This window comes from Sinocyclocheilus anshuiensis, unplaced genomic scaffold (genome assembly GCF_001515605.1).
Source record: "Sinocyclocheilus anshuiensis isolate Anshui unplaced genomic scaffold, SAMN03320099.WGS_v1.1 scaffold1858, whole genome shotgun sequence".
Classification (NCBI taxonomy): domain Eukaryota; kingdom Metazoa; phylum Chordata; class Actinopteri; order Cypriniformes; family Cyprinidae; genus Sinocyclocheilus; species Sinocyclocheilus anshuiensis.
The window spans coordinates 130,621-139,310 of NW_015546141.1; the positions used below are offsets into that span (position 1 = coordinate 130,621).

The window sequence follows — 8,690 nt, forward strand, 5'->3', positions numbered from 1 at the left end:
CTTATGACTGGTTTTGTGGTCCAGGGTCACACATATACTGTATACACAAACAGAGAGAGAGACAAAAAAGTCAAAAACATGATTTAATACTTAACCTGTCTACATCAGTTTATGCCAATGTAAAATAATAATGATAACCAATGTTTGCACATTTTGACATTTATGACAGTATTTGTACATATAAACATACAAATACTTGCATAAAACATCATTGCAATAGGTAATTTATCTTTTTTGACAAATTGTTCATTAACGTTTCCATGTTTATATTTATGTTTTATGTATATATATATATATATATATATATATATATATATATAGGAAACTTAATATTTTTTTGAAACCTGTGATACTTTTTTTCAGGATTCTTTGATGAATAAAAAGTTAAAAAAGAACAGCATTTATTCAAAGTATAAATCTTTTCTAACAATATAAATCTTTGCTATAACTTCTTAACAATTTAACACATCCTTGCTGAATAAAAGTTTTAATTTCTTTCAAAAAAAAAGAAAGAATTAAAATTTACTGACCCCAAACTTTTGAACGGTAGTGTACATACACACATACACACACACACACACACACACACACACATATATATATATATATACACACACACATACATACATACATACATATATATATATACACACACACACACACTTATAATTTAATAAATTATATAAATATTTTTAATACATTATATATACACACCTACACTACTGCTCTAGAATTAATTCATAGATTCATACAAAAAAACAAAAAAAAACCTGTAACGCATGTCAGTTTTTAAAAACTTAAATACTTGCGTTTAAAAAAAAATTATATATACATATATATATATATATATATATATATAGCACTGGATAATTTACTTTGCACATGTATTTTCACAGAATTAGAAATGTCATTCGACTTCAACATGCTTATATACCGTCATACACATATTTGCATCTACATGACTTTTGATCTGTAAAGCTTCAATTAACGTTTCCAAATCAATGTTATTTTGAAGTGTTTGTTACCCAATATTCACTGCGGTAATCATTGTCGAGGTTTTAGTCGGGGAGAAGCAGGTGAGTTTGAAATAATCTGTGAGCTCAAACTTTTTATGAAGTACTTTATACTCACTTCCAGCTGCAAAATACAAATTCCCTCTCAACTGATACACATGCAGAGCGAAATAAAGCTTAAACATGTTTTACGCGGTGATTTTCCCTCAGGCATGTGGAAATGGGCGTTGATGGAACAAACAGACGCGAAAGTCCACATCCAAACGTCCCTCGTTCCAAATCGTTGTTATATCGTTCCGCATACAAACTTCATTTACATTCCGAAATTCCAGTCGGTGATTTTGACACTTCTCAAGTTGTTTTCCCTCTTTACATGTGTAAATAACATGGTGGAAAGCAGAGCGTCTAGTGCGTAACCGAGCGTAATCCAAGAAGCGGCACGACGCGCGAGGACGCACAACACAAATGCGATCAAATGAGTTCACGGAGTTTACCGTGGGGTTCGGCTCTCTCTTTGTCCCACAGCACAATAATCCTTCACCAGGACGTCCTGAACTTTACTGGAACGCTGAGGGAACTGGTTCAGAGATTGCAGACGGATCTCAAAGTCTCAAACACTGAACAGAAGTACTGCAAGTCTCTGAAATGACCTCCTGGTGTTTTTTTAAGGTGAGTGTACCTGTTATAGTTTAATACTGCATTAAAAATTCTGTGGTATTCTTTCTGGTATTCTGATCATTTAGAATCATTCAGCAATTTTTTAGAACATTCAGTAGTTCACAATGAGAATACAGTGGTCCTCATAAAATAAAAGGCCAGTGTGGAACATCAGCAAATATTTCATGATTTTACAAACTTGTATCTCCAAATTTGATGCCGTTAGGATTTTTCCATATTATGATACCTTTAGACAGTTTTATAGGATTTTTTGACTATGTATCAAATGAAAATACACACCAGTAGCCTTACGGCTTTAGATTGGAAAGCTATTGGAAAGTTAATTTTAACATACAAGTGTAAATATGCCATAATCAGCTTCAATAGGAAATACACATTTTTATGTAAACATTATAAAGGTCTAAAGTAAATCTATAATGCCGCCAGTGATTTTTAATTGAGCCAACTTATCAAACTGCAATTTTTACACCAGTACTCTACTGGCTGATTGCTTTTTGTGGCTGTATTGACAATACTATATTCAATTACCATAGGCCTGTGTAAATTTTATAGTGTCCATGTGATGCATAAACTGTGAATATAATCAATTAAAATAACCGTAACAGTGCATGTTGTAAATAGTAGTTTGGTAATGCAGTCTGTGTGTTTTAGAAGAGCAGAATCCTTAAACAGACTGTCAGCAAATAACTGTACATTACAGAATGGCAAAATAATTTCATTTATATGTCGTTTATCATTTTTACTCTGTATTTGTGTAGTAACAAGAACACTGTTAAGTCTAATTTTCTAAAACGCAACTTGTCATCTGTAAAATAACTTCGGTCTGTTCAAAATGATCACATTTTGTGCAGATATTGTACAGACTGGTATTTAATATGAGTAATCACCTAAGTGTCCTTTTACTGAAGATTCACAGAATGTTCTTTACAAGGAAAAAGTAGCATTTAATGCTCAATATGCACATTTAATTATAACAACTCAAAAAGTTACTAATATTTGATTGCGTCAAAATCATGTCACATTGTCATAAGTGCAGTGGTCACATTTCATTCTTCTACGATTATTCTATATTCTAATAACTGCACACTAAAAAAAAATGTAATTGGTGTAGCACCACTTTATAACATAAAAATGACAATGATTTATGCAACTTGTACAGTATGGTTTTAACTGCATGTGGAATGTGCTTTCTCATGTAGTTTGATGAATCTAAGTATCTCCTGTGCTCTGCCAGATACTACAGCTTCTGCTCGCCAGAGCTATTGAAAGTGACTCAAGCAAAAGTGATAGTTTTGTGGGTTTTGACTGTGGTTTGGTGGTTTTGGCAGCACGCTTGACTCATCTATATCGTCTTAGTCACTGTGGTTTCAATGTGGTGCCATATAGCTGCTGTAAAAGCTCCTATTAATGCATCACTAAAGCATTCTGGGTAACTGGTTTTGGTCCAATACATTGATCGTGCATTGGTGATAGATGTTATTTGTAATAATCAGAATTTGCCATATCATCATTTTCGAATAATCATAAGTGGCTTTAAATCTTAAAGGGATAGTTCACCCAAAAATGAAAATTCTGTCATTCATTACTCACCCTCATGTCGTTTCCAAACCCGTAAGACCTTCGTTCATCTTCAGAACACAAATTAAGATATTTTTGATGAAATCCAAGAGCTCTCTGACCCTGCTTAGACAGCAACGCAACAAATGTTCCCATGCCCAGAAACGAAGCAAGGACATCAGTAAAATTCATGTGAGTTCAGCCGCAATTTTACGAAGCTACGAGAACTTTTTGTGCGCAAAGAAAACAAAAATAACGACTTGATTCGACAAATCTCCTCCAAATCACGTATTTCGCCATTATGGAGAGTACCACGACGCATGTGCGTGCTTTCCTCTGCAGGTAAACAAGGCGCATGCGCTTTCTACATCAGCAGCATCTATGCGCTTGCGTAGTTTACGTGCAGAGGAACTCTCCATAATGGCGAAATATGTGATTTGGAGGAGAAGATTTGTTGATCTGTTGTTCATTTGTTTTTCGTTTCTGGCCGTGGGAACATTTAAGTTGCGTTGCTGTCTATGCAGGGTAAGAGAGCTCTTGGATTTCATCAAAAATATCTTAATTTGTGTTCCGAAGATGAACGAAGGCCTTACGGGTTTGGAACGGCATGAGGGTGAGTAATTAATGACAGAATTTTCATTTTCCCTTTAATTTGGCATGCATTTAAAAGAACATATTTTTTTATTTAGAGAAGGCATAAAAAACAAACTAAAACGAATGATGCTCCAAAGTCAGAAAACCACAACTGCAGTGACTAAATGTAAGCTTTTGCATCAAGTTAGCTTCTTATGGGGTGTTGTTTCTTTACAATTGCGCGCGCAGTGAGCGATCTGGCATCTCCCTTGTGTCGAAAACATTTCAGTTTAATTCCTCTACAAAGCATATAATCAGTAGAAGAACCTCAGGACAGTTGGAGGGAACTTGAGGCCGCCACGAGAGCGCGATCTGTTGAATACAGCGAGAGTCTGGATAGTCACGAGAGCTGAGGAGAAAAGAGTCTCTTTCATTGACTCTGAGTGTCTGTACGTGCGAGTTTTCGCCGGTTTGTTTACCTCTCTTGCTTCTTTTGACTCGTCTGCAGTTGACCCAGTTCTGCGAGCGCGCAAAAATGCGCGTGGCCGTCCCCTCCCCCAGCGCTTCCTTGTAAGAGTCGCAGAGCGCGGCGAGAGTTCATTTGAGGACAGGGAAGTGCTTTCTTTTCCAGCGTGAATCATGAAGGAAAAATGAAGCCCTGGAACTAGTTGCCCCCTTCATTTTGGCATGTTCCTCCCCTTTGCTTTATTGTCTATTTTGGCTGAACTTGCCGTTCTTCCCTGAGCTGCCAAGAAAACTTCAAGTCCTTTAAAGATACAGCGAGCGAAAGCTAGTTCCTGCGTCCGCCGCGTCTTGAAAGCAAATGAAAATAAATCTTGTTAGGATTCGGCCATTTCTTCCTGTTTGGTTGTGAATTGGGTCAGAACTCTGTCCCTAAGTGTCCCGTGCGGGATTTAGACCTCAATGAGGGCTCTAACAGTTTGAAGAGGTCCTTTCTCTGTGCTTTATGCTTCCTACAAAGTAAATTTACGTGATCTCATTAGTATTCGTAGCCACATGCGTTCAGTGGGCTACTTTTTGGACAGAGACTTAAAAGTAAAATATCAACATAAACTCTTACTTATGAACGAATTCAGAGACATAATGTTGTTATTGTTAACTAAAACTATTAAAAATCGTTTTCGTTAAATGAAATAAACTAGACGTGTTGCCTTAACTGAAATTTAAATAAGTACTTGTTTTGCAAAGCTAATTCAGTTTGAAGAGGTCCTTTCTCTGTGCTTTATGCTTCCTACAAAGTGAATTTACAACGTGATCTCATTAGTATTCGTAGCCACATGCGTTCAGTGGGCTACTTTTTGGACAGAGACTTAAAAGTAAAATATCAACATAAACTCTTACTTATGAACGAATTCAGAGACATAATGTTGTTATTGTTAACTAAAACTATTAAAAATCGTTTTCGTTAAATGAAATAAACTAGACGTGTTGCCTTAACTGAAATTTAAATAAGTACTTGTTTTGCAAAGCTAATTTGTTTAAAAAAAGGAAATGTAAAAAAACTAATAAAATTTACAAGTACATATCACTTAAAATATACAAATAAAAGCTAATTCAAAATATTATTGAATTCTATTAAAGCGTTTATAATTAGCCTAATACTAAAATAATACTGAGACATACAAATGTTTATGAATCCTTTGAGGTTCGTATGGATTTCAACAAACGATGTAAATTCAATATTTATGTTAATGTTTTATTTACAAAAATGCACATCAGTGCCATTGTTGCCAAAATTGCATCCATTCTAGCAGGTTTAGTATCCAAACACATTTGAGATTTCAGCATGCTGCTTATTAAAACTCATAAATAAAACAATAAAAATGACTTTTATTATAGATATAAATGCATTTGCTATTAAAAAGTTCTAGTTAGAGTTCTGGTTTGAGGTCGTATTGAATTATTGCGTATTTTGAGTGATTATTGAAATTTCATATCTCTAAAGTTGTTCATAACTCAAAATGTTCCTTTTTTTAATAAGGCAATGCTGTACAGTTTAAAGCATGTAAGACAGAATAACAACAACAACAAAACATAAAATTAACATAAACATATAGGCTATATTCAAAATAAAAAAAAATACCAGGACAAAAAAAGTGCTATATAATATTAGGGCAGTTACATCAATTTGAAAACCTTTAGAATTTTCTTTGTTTTTATAAGCTTCTTATTTTGTGATCTCATATTAGAACTCAAAATATTCATGTTTTAGATGATATCAATGTGTATACCATTGTCTACCCAACATATGTATACATTTTACATATTAATGCCAAAAGAGAACCAATGTGTTTGCTATACAAACTGTAAATTGTAAAGTCCAGTACAGAGCTCTCCAGAAAATATACAAATTATGAACACATATCTCTGTTTACTCAACATGTGATTTGTGTGTTTGGATACATTCTGTCAAATTGAGATTCACACACCTGATGAAGCTTGAAAGACCTTAATATATTCATTGGTGCTGCCTTGTACCATGTTGTTACAGCTCGAAAGCATGAAACTTTAGCCATTATTAGAAAAAGAACCAAGCCGGACGGCCAAAGACAACAGTTAAGCACCTTCGGTTGAGTCATGCTTGGCTATTTAAACATCCGCCGACCGCCGTGCTGTTTTATAGCCGAACATGAGTCGGGCTCTTCCCTGTCGCCCTGATGGTTTCCCCAGCGGTCAAAGACAAGAGTCGGCCACTGGTTTTGATTGAAGAGCAGCATTCTCAGGTAGCAGCTGGCCGAGTTAGGACAGACTCGGGAATGGCAAATGGCCTAATTAGAATGAATTACCTTGCTGTTGGCGTTCCTGGAGCCTGTGATGCAAGGACGTGGACCTGGCGTGCAGACTTCCTATTGGCTGGCATTTGAGTGGGTGCGGATGGTAACGGATATTTTGATTGGTGTGCTAGTGATGTATCTCTGACTGCAGTGCTTAGTAAAAAGTACCATTGCGGTTGCATCCATTTCAGACAGAATATAGGCATTTTTGTCTGTGCCAGTGGTGGAAAAAAGCAACAACAGTCCTTTTATTCCTTTTGATTCACAGCATGCATTTGGTTGCTCGAACAGCAGAGCACTGCATGAACTGATAACATATAATGCAAAAGAACACAATTACCACCTAGCACACAGATTTTACCATATAGTAAATAAAGTCATTTTGAATGAAAGCATCTGCCAAATATAAAGTGTAAAATGTATCACTTGACTCTGCCTGCGAGATTAATCAGAATAAAACCAGAAGCCCAATATGACTTAAGCTGGCCACACTAGGATTTTAAGGCAGATTTTAAGCCCGATTTGCACCCCCGAATGATTGGGGGGGTGTGGCCTGATTCGCGGCTTGTCGCAAGTGATTTTTCTGTCAAAAAAATCCTCTATTGTGTGGTGTCATTTAATTATTTAACTGTTCCCGATTGAGATGGAGCGTCCCCGAACTTAAATCGTAAATATCAAACATATTTGATATTTACGACTCTTGATCTGGCTGCCTCTGACGTGATATCCGCGATAGCCGATGAGAGCGAGCAAGCGTCACTTACCGGATGTTGTGTGCTTCTATAGCTAAAGCCACAAACATGCCACGAGAGCTGAATACATCACCCATACGCTTTTTTCACTGTGAAACAGAACGCGCGCCGGGAGAGCCAGCTGACAACGTTGATTGTATTCTATTTGTTTTTCTTCTGTAGTCACGTTTGATCTCGCGAGTCTCCGTGAGATCTCGTGTCACTTGAAATCTTCCCGACGTGATTTTTCTGTCAAAAAAATCCTCTATTGTGTGGTGTCATTTAATTATTTAACTGTTCCCGATTGAGACGGAGCGTCCCCGAACTTAAATCGTAAATATCAAACATATTTGATATTTACGACTCTTGATCTGGCTGCCTCTGACGTGATATCCGCGATAGCCGATGAGAGCGAGCAAGCGTCACTTACCGGATGTTGTGTGCTTCTATAGCTAAAGCCACAAACATGCCACGAGAGCTGAATACATCACCCATACGCTTTTTTCACTGTGAAACAGAACGCGCGCCGGGAGAGCCAGCTGACAACGTTGATTGTATTCTATTTGTTTTTCTTCTGTAGTCACGTTTGATCTCGCGAGTCTCCGTGAGATCTCGTGTCACTTGAAATCTTCCCGACAATCGACAAGTGTGTGGTCTCGTGGTCTGGTCGAATTATCTAGTGTGCGCGTTCAGAGGATTATAAAGCTAAAAATTGGTTGAAACTGTCTTCATGTCTGTTGTCTCCCATGGTTTTCAAATCGGTTAAGATTTGAAAATCGTCTAGTGTGCGGCCAGCTTTAGTGTGATTAGCAATATGCAATATGATTAGCCGTGATTTAATTAAATAAATGCACGCACTGTGAGTTTCGGAGTGAAATGCGGCACTGTGTTCATTTACACGTGAGCTGCAACATCTCAGAGCGACTTGGTTCGCAGTAAATGCTGCAAAATAAAATTATTCTTTTTTTTTCAAAAATGTTTTTATTAGATTTTTCAATTATTTTTATTTTGTTTTTATTTAGTAATTTTTATGTTTGTATTGAATAATAATCATTTATTATATTTTTATTAATATTTAAAATAAATTATTACTTGTTTATTTTATTTATTAATTATTAAATGTTAATCATTTTTATTTACAATCACAATTTTAACCAAATTGTGCAGCCCTACAAATAAGCACAGCAAAACGGCAATGTTTTTTTTTTACATTAAAAAACTACACATTTAATCATTTTTATTCAGTAATTTTATTTTTCAGGTGCTGCGTAAGCTAAGCGTATGCTAAGCTACAGGTAAAAGTGCTACCGCCAGACCCGGAGATCGGCTGAATGGATTCGAAA

The 8,690-nt window shown here is 36.1% G+C and overlaps 1 long non-coding RNA gene across 3 annotated transcripts in view; it reads left to right on the top strand.

The window, feature by feature from the left end:
- The first annotated feature begins 890 nt into the window (after positions 1 to 890).
- LOC107701193 (uncharacterized) overlaps positions 891 to 8,690 on the top strand; it is a 49,277-nt gene continuing 41,477 nt past the window's right edge. For all 3 annotated transcript variants that reach the window (XR_001635615.1, XR_001635614.1, XR_001635616.1), the window contains exon 1: positions 891 to 1,682. This is a non-coding gene — a long non-coding RNA (uncharacterized LOC107701193). The remainder of the gene's footprint in view (positions 1,683 to 8,690) is intronic.